Genomic DNA, 13,000 nt, shown 5'->3' on the forward strand with positions numbered 1-13,000 from the left:
CACTATGTGCCACATGCATTCTAAGCAAGTTCCCTGAAACTGACTCTCTTAGTCCTTAGATGATTCCTGTGTGTGACACTCGGGTGAGAAGGCTGCCTGCTTCCAGGCGTCCAGGTCACAGTCAGGGGCAGTTCTGGAATTAGAAGCCAGAGATGCGAGTCCGAGGCTGGGTTTTCAGTTGCTCTGCTGTTCACTTTGTTGTTTACTATTGTGATTACTTTTGTACTTTCTACTTTCTCATCTCCAGTGATTTCCAGTTCAACATTTCCCGGGTTTCCCAATAACCTTAAGGACGTGTTCGTCCATGTTCACTTTTGCTTTTTAAATCAGACACTAATTATTTTTTATGATGCCTTTTAAGCATGTAAGGTGACTTCATATATTTTGACATGAAGGTGACTCTACGTTTTCCTTTAATCAGTAATATGAGTTTCACTAGTACATTTCCTGATAGTGATTAGAGTCATTAGGATGAATTATTTTCAAGGCTTTGGCTTCTTATTATTTTAATCAGGATTGTATTTGCTAAATACTACTTAGAATTCTTCACTGATAACCGAAGGGATGACATTTTTGTTATATTTAGTATCAATGACATTCTGAATTTAAAAATATCAAAGCATTTTTTCCCTTGCTCTGTAGGATTTTTAAAGATTTGGGAGATTTCATTTGGAAAACCATCTGGATATGACACTTTGGGCATATCCAGCCCTTGAAGTATTTATAAAACTCTGATTTTTAAGAATCATCTCTCTGGATAACAATCCTGGCTAGTCTTTATCTTAGACACTTTTTAGGTTGAAGAGACTTTTGATATATATTAAAAAGTAACCATCATAGCTAATATCGATGGTCAATTGAAAGGATCTAGGATCATCAAGGAGATAAGATCCTGATTGCATCTGTGAAGGATTTTCCTAGGTTAGGGTCACTGAAGTAAGTGACTCCCCTTACCTCTGAGGGGCATCGATCTGTAGGCTGGTCTCTTGGGTTAAAGGAGATCACTCATTGAGTACAAACATTAACTGCTCCTTCCCTCCTGGCTGTGGATACAGTGTAACCAGCTACCCCTACCCCAACCACAGCCACAGCCACACCCCCACCACAGCCACACCCACACCTCCTGCTCCCATGCCTTCTACTGGGATGGACTGTATCCCTTCACACCATGAGACAAAATCAACTCTTTCTTTAAGTTGCTTTATTTTATTTTATTTTTTTTTAGTGTGTTCCCCTAGGCTTTATTTTTTTTAATTTTTAATATTTTTTATTACATATTTTCCTCAATTACATTTCCAATGCTATCCCAAAAGTCCCCCATAGCGCCCCCGACTTCCCTACCCACCCATTCCCATTCTTTTGGCCCTGGCATTCCCCTATATTGGGGCATATAAAGTTTGCAAGTCCAATGGGCCTCTTTTTCCATTGAAGGCCAACTAGGCCATCTTTCGATACATATGCAGCTAGAGACAAGAGCTCCGGTGTACTGGTTAGTTCATCATGTTGTTCCAACTATAGGGTTGCAGATCCCTTTAGCTCCTTGGGTACTTTCTCTAGCTTCTCCATTGGGAGCCCTGTGATCCATCCAATAGCTGACTGTGAGCATCCACTCCTGTGTTTGCTAGGCCCCTGCATAGTCTCACAAGAGACAGCTATATTTGGGTCCTTTCAGCAAAATCTTGCTAGTGTATTCAATGGTGTCCGCGTTTAGAAGCTGATTATGGGATGGATCCCTGGATACAGCAGTCTCTAGATGGTCCATCCTTTCATCACAGCTCCAAACTTTGTCTCTGTAACTCCTTCCATGGGCGTTTTGTTCCCAATTCTTTTTTTTTTTTTTAGGTTTTTCGAGACAGGGTTTCTCTGTATAGCCCTGGCTGTCCTGGAACTCACTTTGTAGACCAGGCTGGCCTCGAACTCAGAAATCCGCCTGCCTCTGCCTCCCGAGTGCTGGGATTAAAGGCGTGCGCCACCACGCCCGGCTTTGTTCCCAATTCTAAGAAGGGGCACAGTGTCCACATTTCGGTCTTCATTCTTCTTGAGTTTCATGCGTTTAGCAAATTGTATCTTATATCTTGGGTATCCTAAGTTTTGGGCTAATATCCACTTATCAGTGAATACATATTGTGTGAGTTCCTTTGTGATTGTGTTACCTCACTCAAGATGATGCCTTTCAGGTCCATCCATTTGGCTAGGAATTTCATAAATTCATTCTTTTTAATAGCTGAGTAGTACTCCATTGTGTAAAAGTACCATAATTTCTGTATCCATTCCTCTGTTGAGGGGCATCTGGGTTCGTTCCAGCTTCTGGCTATTATAAATAGGGCTGCTATGAACATAGTGGAGCATGTGTCCTTCTTACCGGTTGGGACATCTTCTGGATATATGCCCAGGAGAGGTATTGCTGGATCCTCCGGTAGTACTATGTCCAATTTTCTGAGGAACCGCCAGACTGATTTCCAGAGTGGTTGTACAAGCTTGCAATCCCACGAACAATGGAGGAGTGTTCCTCTTTCTCCACATCCTCGCCAGCATCTGCTGTCACCTGAATTTTTGATCTTAGCCATTCTGACTGGTGTGAGGTGGAATCTCAGGGTTGTTTTGATTTGCATTTCCCTGATGATTAAGGATGTTGAACATTTTTTCAGGTGCTTCTCTGCCATTCGGTATTCTTCAGGTGAGAATTCTTTGTTCAGTTCTGAGCCCCATTTTTTAATGGGGTTATTTGACTTTCTGGAGTCCACCTTCTTGAGTTCTTTATATATATTGGATATTAGTCCTTTATCTGATTTAGGATAGGTAAAGATCCTTTCCCAATCTGTTGGTGGTTTTTTTTTGTCTTATTGATGGTGTCTTTTGCCTTGCAGAAGCTTTGCAGTTTCATGAGGTCCCACTTGTCAATTCTCGATCTTACAGCACAAGCCATTGCTGTTCTATTCAAGAATTTTTCCCCTGTGCCCATATCTTCAAGGCTTTTCCCCACTTTCTCCTCTATAAGTTTCAGTGTCTCTGGTTTTATGTGAAGTTCCTTGATCCACTTGGACTTGACCTTAGTACAAGGAGATAGGAATGGATCGATTCGCATTCTTCTACATGTTAACAACCAGTTGTGCCGGCACCATTTGTTGAAAATGCTGTCTTTCTTCCACTGGATGTTTTTAGCTCCCTTGTCGAAGATCAAGTGACCGTAGGTGTGTGGGTTCATTTCTGGGTCTTCAATTCTATTCCATTGGTCTATTTGTCTGTCACTATACCAGTACCATGCAGTTTTTATCACAATTGCTCTGTAGTAGAGCTTTAGGTCCGGCATGGTGATTCCACCAGAGGTTCTTTTATCCTTGAGAAGAGTTTTTGCTATCCTAGGTTTTTTGTTATTCCAGATGAATTTGCAGATTGCACTTTCTAATTCGTTGAAGAATTGAGTTGGAATTTTGATGGGGATTGCATTGAATCTGTAGATTGCTTTTGGCAAGATAGCCATTTTTACAATGTTGAACCTGCCAATCCATGAGCATGGGAGATCTTTCCATCTTCTGAGATCTTCTATAATTTCTTTCTTCAGAGACTTGAAGTTTTTATTATACAGATCTTTCACTTCCTTAGTTAGAGTCACGCCAAGATATTTTATATTATTTGTGACTATTGAGAAAGGTGTTGTTTCCCTAATTTCTTTCTCGGCCTGTTTATTCTTTGTGTAGAGAAAGGCCATTGATTTGTTTGAGTTAATTTTATATCCAGCTACTTCAACGAAGCTGTTTATCAGGTTTAGGAGTTCTCTGGTGGAATTTTTAGGGTCACTTATATATACTATCATATCATCTGCAAAAAGTGATATTTTGACTTCATCTTTTCCAATTTGTATCCCTTTGATCTCCTTTTGTTGTCGAATTGCTCTGGCTAGGACTTCAAGTACAATGTTGAATAGGTATGGAGAAAGTGGACAGCCTTGTCTAGTCCCTGATTTTAGAGGGATTGCTTCAAGCTTCTCACCATTTACTTTGATGTTGGCTACTGGTTTGCTGTAGATTGCTTTTATCATGTTTAGGTATGTAGATCTTTCCAAGACTTTTATCATGAATGGGTGTTGGATCTTGTCAAATGCTTTTTCCGCATCTAACGAGATGACCATGTGGTTTTTGTCTTTGAGTTTGTTTATATACTGGATTACGTTGATGGATTTCCGTATATTGAACCATCCCTGCATCCCTGGGGTGAAAACCTACTTGGTCAGGATGGATGATTGTTTTGATGTGTTCTTGGATTCGGTTAGCAAGAACTTTATTGAGGATTTTTGCATCAATATTCATAAGGGATATTGGTCTGAAGTTTTCTATCTTTGTTGGGTCTTTTTGAGGTTTAGGTATCAGAGTAATTGTGGCTTCATAGAATGAGTTGGGTAGAGTACCTTCTGTTTCTATTTTGTGGAATAGTTTGTGAAGAACTGGGATTAGATCTTCTTTGAAGGTCTGATAGAACTCTGCACTAAACCCATCTGGTCCTGGGCTTTTTTTGGTTGGGAGACTATTAATGACTGCTTCTATTTCTTTGGGGGATATAGGGCTGTTTAGATCATTAACCTGATCTTGATTCAACTTTGGTGCCTGGTATCTGTCTAGGAACTTCTCCATTTCATCCAGGTTCTCCAGTTTTGTTGAGTATAGCCTTTGGTAGAAGGATCTGATGGTGTTTTGGATGTCTTCAGGATCTGTTGTTATATCTCCTTTCTCATTTCTGATTTTGTTAATTAGGATGCTTTCCCTGTGCCCTCTAGTGAGTCTGGCTAAGGGTTTATCTATCTTGTTGATTTTTCTCAAAGAACCAGCTCCTTGATTGGTTGATTCTTTGAATAGTTCTTCTTGTTTCCACTTGGTTGATTTCGCCCCTGAGTTTGATTATTTCCTGCCATCTACTCCTCTTGGGTGAGTTTGCTTCCTTTTGTTCTAGTGCTTTTAGGTGTGTTGTCAAGCTGCTAATGTGTGCTCTCTCTAGTTTCCTTTTGGAGGCACTCAGAGCTATGAGTTTTCCTCTTAGAAATGCTTTCATTGCGTCCCATAAGTTTGGGTATGTTGTGGCTTCATTTTCATTGAACTCTAAAAAGTTCTTAATTTCTTTCTTTATTCCTTCCTTGACCAAGGTATCATTGAGAAGAGTGTTGTTCAGTTTCCACGTGAATGTTGGCTTTCTATTATTTATTTTGTTATTGAAGATCAGCCTTAGTCCATGGTGATCTGATAGGATGCATGGGACAATTTCAATATTATTGTATCTGTTGAGGCCTGTTTTGTTACCAATTATGTGGTCAATTTTGGAGAAGGTACCATGAGGTGCTGAGAAGAAGGTATATCCTTTTGTTTTAGGATAGAATGTTCTGTAGATATCTGCCAGATCCATTTGATTCATAACTTCTGTTAGTTTCACTGTGTCCCTGTTTAGTTTCTGTTTCCATGATCTGTCCATTGGTGAAAGTGGTGTGTTAAAGTCTCCCACTATTATTGTATGAGGTGCAATGTGTGCTTTGAGATTTACTAAAGTTTCTTTAATGAATGTGGCTGCCTTTGTATTTGGAGCATAGATATTCAGGATTGATAGTTCCTCTTGGAGGATTTTACCTTTGATGAGTATGAAGTGCCCCTCCCTGTCTTTTTTGATGACTTTGGGTTGGAAGTCAATCTTATCAGATATTAGAATGGCTACTCCAGCTTGTTTCTTCATACCATTTGCTTGGAAAATTGTTTTCCAGCCTTTCATTCTGAGGTAGTGTCTATCTTTTTCTCTGAGATGAGTTTCCTGTAAGCAGCAAATTGTTGGGTCTTGTTTGTGTAGCCAGTTTGTTAGTCTATGTTTTTTTATTGGGGAGTTGAGTCCATTGATATTAAGAGATATTAAGGAAAAGTAATTGTTGTTTCCTGTTATTTTTGTTGTTAAAGTTGGCATTCTGTTCTTGTGGCTGTCTTCTTTTAGGTTTGTTGAGGGATTACCTTCTTGTTGTTTCTAGGGTGTGGTTCCTGTCCTTGTATTGGTTTTTTCCTGTTATTATCCTTTGAAGGGCTGGATTCGTGGAGAGATAATGTGTGAATTTGGTTTTGTCGTGGAATACTTTGGTTTCTCCATCTATGTTAATTGAGAGTTTGGCTGGGTATAGTAGCCTGGGCTGGAATTCGTGTTCTTTTAGTGTCTGTATAACATCTGTCCAGGATCTTCTGGCTTTCATAGTCTCTGGTGAAAAATCTGGTGTAATTCTGATAGGCTTGCCTTTATATGTTACTTGGCCTTTTTCTCTTACTGCTTTTAGTATTCTATCTTTATTTAGTGCATTTGTTGTTCTGATTATTATGTGTCGGGAGGTATTTCTTTTCTGGTCCAGTCTATTTGGAGTTCTGTAGGCTTCTTGTATGTTCATGGGCATCTCTTTCTTTAGGTTTGGGAAGTTTTCTTCTATAATTTTGTTGAAGATGTTTGCTGGTCCTTTGAGTTGAAAATCTTCATACTCATCCACTCCTATTATCCGTAGGTTTGGTCTTCTCATTGTGTCCTGTATTTCTTGGATGTTTTGAATTAGGATCTTTTTGCGTTTTACATTTTCCTTGATTGTTGTGCCGATGTTCTCTATGGAATCTTCTGCACCTGAGATTCTCTCTTCCATCTCTTGTATTCTGTTGCTGATGCTGTTATCTATGGTTCCAGATTTCTTTCCTAGGGTTTCTATCTCCAGTGTTGCCTCATTTTGGGTTTTCTTTATTGTGTCTACTTCCCTTTTTAGGTCTAGTATGGTTTTGTTCATTTCCATCATCTGTTTGGATGTGTTTTCCTGTTTTTCTTTAAGGACTTCTACCTGTTTGATTGTGTTATCCTGTTTTTCTTTAAGGACTTCTACCTGTTTGATTGTGTTATCCTGTTTTTCTTTAAGGACTTCTACCTGTTTGATTGTGTTATCCTGTTTTTCTTTAAGGACTTGTAACTCTTTAGCCATGTTCTCCTGTAATTCTTTAAGTGAGTTATTAAAGTCCTTCTTGATGTCCTCTACCATCATCATGAGATATGCTTTTAGATCCGTGTCTAGCTATTCCGGTGTGTTGGGGTGCCCTGGACTGGGCGAAGTGGGAGTGCTGGGTTCTGATGATGGTGAGTGGTCTTGGTTTCTGTTAGTAAGATTATTACGTTTACCTTTCGCCATCTGGTAATCTCTGGGGTTAGTTGTTATCGTTGTCACTGTTTAAAGATTGGAGCAGACTCTGTGTTCCACTCACCCGAAGTCTCAAAATCCTGTGGCGGGGGTTGTGGGTAGCTGGCGGGTGTCAGCTGACCCTGCGCTCTAGCTACCCCTGTGCTGTTCAGGCCGGAAGAGGCCTGTGGCCCTACTCAGGCCGGTTTTCTGCTTCCCTAACTAATGCAGTCTCAGGTCCCGCGCGCAATTGGATTGGAGCAGAAGCTGTGTTCCACTCACCAGAAGTCTTAAGATCCTGTGGTGGGTGTTGTGGGTAGCTGGCGAGTGTCAGCCGACCCTGCGTCCTAGCTACCCCGGTGCTGTTCTGCTTTTTTTTATTTTTAAGATTTATTTATTTTATGTATATGAGTACACTGTAGCTGTCTTCAGACACACCAAAAAAGGGCATCAGTTCCCTTTACAGATGGTTGTAGGCCACCATGTGGTTGCTGGGAATTGAACTCAGGGCCTCTGGAAGAGCAATCAGTGCTCTTACTGGCTGAGCCACCTCTCCAGCCCCTTGAAGTTGCCTTTGTTGGGTGTTATGTCACAATAAGAAAAGTTTCTAATATAGTAATGATGAAAAAAGAAAGTCTTCATTTTTGTTGAATTTATTGCATGGCTAAGTTAATCTTGATGCCGTTTTGACTTACTGGGGTTTTAAACATGTTTAGATATATTTTTATCATCCTCAGAGTTAAGGGACTGGGTAATGGTGCCACATGCCTTTAATCCTAGTTCTGAAAAACAAACAAACAGAAAGTTATAAGGGTATATTTTAGTTATTAGATTATCTTTTAATAGATCAGTTCCCTCCCTCCACCTCTGATATCTATTTGATTTCCCCTTCTAAGAAAGATTCAGCCATCCTCCCTTGGGCCTTCCTTGTTATTTGGCGTCTTTGGGTCTGTGGATTGTATCCTGTACTTTATGGCTAATATCCACATATTAGTGAGTACATACCATGCCATGTCCTTTGGGGTCTGGGTTACCTCACTCAGGATGATATTTTCTAGTTCCATCCATTTGCCTGCAAAATTTATGATGTCCTTGTTTTTAATAGCTGAGTAGTATTCCATTGTGTAAATGAGCCACATTTTCTGTATCTATTCTTCAGTTGAGGGACATCTGGGTTGGTTCCAGTTTCTAGCAATTATGGATAAAGCTGCTATGAACATAGTGGAACATGTGTCCTTGTGGGATGGTGGAGCATCTTTTCAATAAATGCTCAGCAGTGGTATAGCTAAGTCTTGAGGTAGAATTATTCCCAATATTCTGAGAAACTGCTGAATTGATTTCCACAGTGGTTGTACAAGTTTGCACTCCCACTAGCAGTGGAGGAGTGTTCCCTTTGCTCCACATCCTCACCAGCATCTGCTGTCCCTTGAGTTTTTTATTTTAGCCATTCTGATGGATATTAAAAGAAAAAAAAAAACAGGTAAATTGGGGCTGGGCAGATGGCTCAGCAGTTAAGTACATGAACTGCTCTTACAGAGGACCCAAATCCAGATCGCAGTACCAACATCAAGTGGCTCACTATAGCCTGCCACTCTGTCTCCAGAGGACCCCACATTACTGTCCCTCATGGATACTTGTACAGACACACACCCATATACATAATTAAAAATAATAATACAGTAGATATTTTTTAAAAGAATGGGGGAATGATCTGAGTAAATATTTCTCGAAAGAGTACTTGCAGTTGTATGGGGGGAAGTTCACTACGACTAATCATGAGGGACATGCAAATCCATCTCTACAGTCCTGCCATCTCAGCCCAAATGTGGGGAGGGCGAGGATGATGGGGAACTCCTGATGGGTTGTCAATTAGTGCAGCCACTGTAGGAAGCACCAAGGAGGTTCCTTCAAAATGGAAACTGGAACTATCACACAAGCTAGCTGTCCCACTACTGGATGCATGTGGAGAGGAAATGAAATCAGCAAATCAAAGAGACACCTGTATGCACATTCCTAATACAGCCACGCTCCCAACAAGTAATCAAGACTTACTCAATACTGGTGTCCATTGGCAAATATACAGACAAATAATGTTGTGTATTCAAATATACAGTGGACTATTGCACACTCATAAAAAGAAGCAAATACTGCCATTTGTACTGACATGAACAGAATTGGAGAAAGTTGTTAAGTGAAATGAGCCAGGCACAGAAAACCAAACACTGTAGGATTTCACTTATATGATGAGTCTGAGAAGTTCATCTCAGGTCAGTGAAATGGTTCAGCAGGTAAAGGTGCTTACTGCCAAGCCAGACAGCCTGAGTTTCACTCAAGATCCACATGGTGGAAGGAGAGAATTTACAGAAGTGTAAGCCACCCTCTGACTTCCACGTGGTCATTACACACACACAAACACACACATATAAACACACACATACACACAAACACACACACATGCACACACACATATAAACACACACATATAAATACACACATACATACACACAAACACACACATAAACACATATATATACATACATACACACACATACACAAACACATACACACATGAACACACACATACAAACACACACATACACACAAACACACATGCACACACACACACACACACGACAAACAGACAAACACAATAAAAGCCTTGGCATTAAAAAAAACCTTAAGATTAAACTGGGCATGGGGTGCATACCTTTAAACCCAGCAGCAGAGGAAGGAGGATTTCTGAGAATCTGAGGCCAGCCTGGTCTACATAGAGAGATACAGGATAGCCAGGGCTATGTAGAAAGACCTTGTCTCAAAATAAACAAAACAAACAAAAACAAAAAGGCTTAAGATTAAAACAACTTAAAGGGAGGCTGGAGAGATGGCTCAGTGGTTAACAGCACTGACTGCTCTTCCAGAGGTCCTGAATTCAATTCCCAGAAACCACATGGTGGCTCACAACCATCTGTAATGGGATCGGATACCCTCTTCTGGTGTGACTGAAGACAGGGACAGTGTACTCATATACATAAAATAAATAAATCTTTAAAATAAAAAAAAAACAACTTAAAGTTTCTCTCCTTAAGTAGAAAGCAAAGAATGGTTGTAGGATTAGGAAGTGTTCTAGAAGTTCCACGGAAAGCCATCCACACTGTTCATTGAAATAGGATCAATCATGGTTGTCTTCTTGCTTCAAAATGTTTGTTTCTTTTTTAAAAAAAATAGTACTTAATGTATTCTTTGAGGCCCTTGTGCAATGAATTAACCATACTCACCTCCCCACTCCTTTTCCTAACTCCTCCTAGACCTTCCACTTCCTCCCATTCTTATGCCCCTGTGGACCCCCAAGACCACTGAGGAGCCAATCCCATACAAACACATAGGGTTTTTATTAGGAACTTGAGGGCAAGGTCTCTCTTCTTCCCAGTCACATGCAAGCTTGGGAAATTTCTATATGGGTCAGCAAGTTCATATTTTAAAAACCACATTTCTGGCGTAATCTGCAGGAGCTGAACATGGGGGCAGAACAACCTGACAAACAGCATGGCTAAGTTACCTATTCTCTGTAGGATGTCTTAAGTTATCTATATGTACCTTGACCTTGCTTTTGGGACAGTACTCAAATGGATTTTGTAGTTTTCTTTCTAGAATTGGAGTTTAGCCCCTGGTCTCACACAAAATGGAGTTTCCTAAAAAACAGAGTTGATTGGGCTTTCCACTGTCCCCGTTCTGAATTCATGTCCTCTTTCTAAGCATATGCCACTCAGACCCCTTTGTGCTGCTCATGGACGTGGGAGTGGGCCATTCCCTGCAAAGTAGTCAACATTCTGGGGACGGCTCTTCCTCCCCGAGAAGCCATCAGCTGTGCACAGCTCCTCAGGGATGGAGCACCATGAGCCTTTTCCTGCTCAATGCTAGAATGTTGACTGGCTTGATCTTGTGTCGGTCTTGTGCAGGCCACAGCTCCATGAATTTGGGGTCCAGTGGTCCTGTCATGACCAAAAGTCAGCGTGTGCTACTCCAGTTTTCACTGTCTCTGTCTCCCTTGCTGCTGGGGCTCCTGTGCCTTGGGGTGGGGAGTGTGTAGAGTGTTTGGCGACTTACTTGTTGCATGCGCGGGCCATCCCTCCATTGTCCCTTCCGTATACCTGAAACTTACTGATTCATCCCAGCCACCCAGCTTCAGGGATTAACTCTCTCTGCCCCCCTCAGCACTGGAATCACAAGAATTACGGGTTTGCAACCATAATGCCTGGTGCATGTGTGTGTGTGCTTGTGTGTGTGTGTGTGTGTGTGTGTGTGTGTGTGTGTGTGTGTGTGTGTTTGTACATGTCAGATGTCAGCCCCAGGTAACATTCCTCAGTAGCCATCCACTTTTTTTTTCTCTTTTCCTTTTTTTAAATTCAGAATCTCTCTCTGGGATCTGGGACTTTCAGTGAGCCCCAGATGTCCATCCATCTCGGTCTTGCCCCAGATGTCCATCCATCTCTGTCTTCCAGCATGGGGATTACGAACCCACACCAATGTGCCCTATGGAGCAAGCTCAGGCTCAGGTTGTATGCACACCAAGTGCTTTGCTGACTGAACTATCATACACAGTTTACAGCAATCCTTTCAACATTTTAAAATTTCTTTGGTGGGAGGGTATAATTTTTAAAATAACCAGTGAATAGGAATTCAAAGGTTCTTTCATAAGGAATAACTAAATGTTTATGGATAGGGGAATGCTAAGTGCTCTAATTTGACCATGAGATGTACTCCATTAGCAAATATGGCAATGGGTTAAGTGAAAAGAAAAAGTATAGCAAATTTGCATATATAAAACCTGGGCTTTATGTAGAGGACTCTGTGATGCAGTTTGTCTGGACTGAGAGCGGAGGAAGATAATTTGGAGAGAGCTTCTTCCATTCCCCCAGGGCATTGCTATTTAAAGAATCTTACCTCCTCCCCTGTCACCACAAGGCCCCAGCTCCTCACTGCAGCTTCTCCCCTTGAAGCACGGACTTTTCTTATGTACCCTTCAGCCTTCTCTGGGCTCCCGAATCTGGGCCATGTGCCAGATGACACTGTATTTTTAGCCGTGCTCTGAAGCTACAGGAATTGGGAATCCCACCAAACGCACCCTAGAACTGTGAAGTGGGCTGCTACAGAGCAGGGTGCTTGTGAAGGGGACAGCTGTGTGACAGGCAGTGGCTTTTGGGACTGAGGGTGGGATTCCTTTACCAAAGAAGGAGTAGTTGATGGACAGCGTTTGTCTTCTCCTAGTCGCCGTATCCCCTGGAGTGGAGCCCGATAGGGAGACATCCATTCTTTTGGACTTGAACCGGTAACAGGAAGTGAGGTCTGAAAGCTTCCAATGGCAGATGTTCCTGTGGTCCCCCTTCCAACGAAGGGCCTGACACACATTTCCATTAACTCTGTGGAATGGAGAGAATTGCCTGCCCAAACTTTACATAAGTGTGAAGCAAAGAGAGGTGTGGGGGGGGAGCTGGGAGTTGGGGGGAGAACAGGAATGGGGTGGTACCAAGGATGGTCTGTGCAGGTAGAGTCTGCTCTCCTCTACAAGGCCCAGTGAGAAATGGTAAATCATGTCAGACCAGGTCTGTTTTTCAGGTCTTCTTCCCTCCTTTATGCGACCAAATCATCTATCCTTTCAGGATGGGGCTTCTCCCCATTAGTGTGTCTGACAGTGAGGATGTAATGTGCTTTAGTGCTTGCCGTGTGTGTGTGTGTGTGTGTGTGTGTGTGTGTGTGTGTGTGTGTAGACAGAGAGAGACAGAGAGAGAAAGAGAGACAGAGACAGAGAGACAGAGACAGAGAGACAGAGCGAGACAGAGA

At 41.7% G+C, this 13,000-nt stretch overlaps 1 protein-coding gene across 2 annotated transcripts in view; it reads left to right on the plus strand.

Annotated features, from left to right (window-relative positions):
- Susd1 (sushi domain containing 1) overlaps positions 1 to 13,000 on the plus strand; it is a 130,259-nt gene that overhangs the window by 28,112 nt on the left and 89,147 nt on the right. The window lies entirely within an intron of this gene.

The sequence above is a fragment of the Mus caroli genome, unplaced genomic scaffold (genome assembly GCF_978045245.1).
Source record: "Mus caroli unplaced genomic scaffold, Mus_caroli_1 scaffold_6, whole genome shotgun sequence".
NCBI lineage: Eukaryota > Metazoa > Chordata > Mammalia > Rodentia > Muridae > Mus > Mus caroli.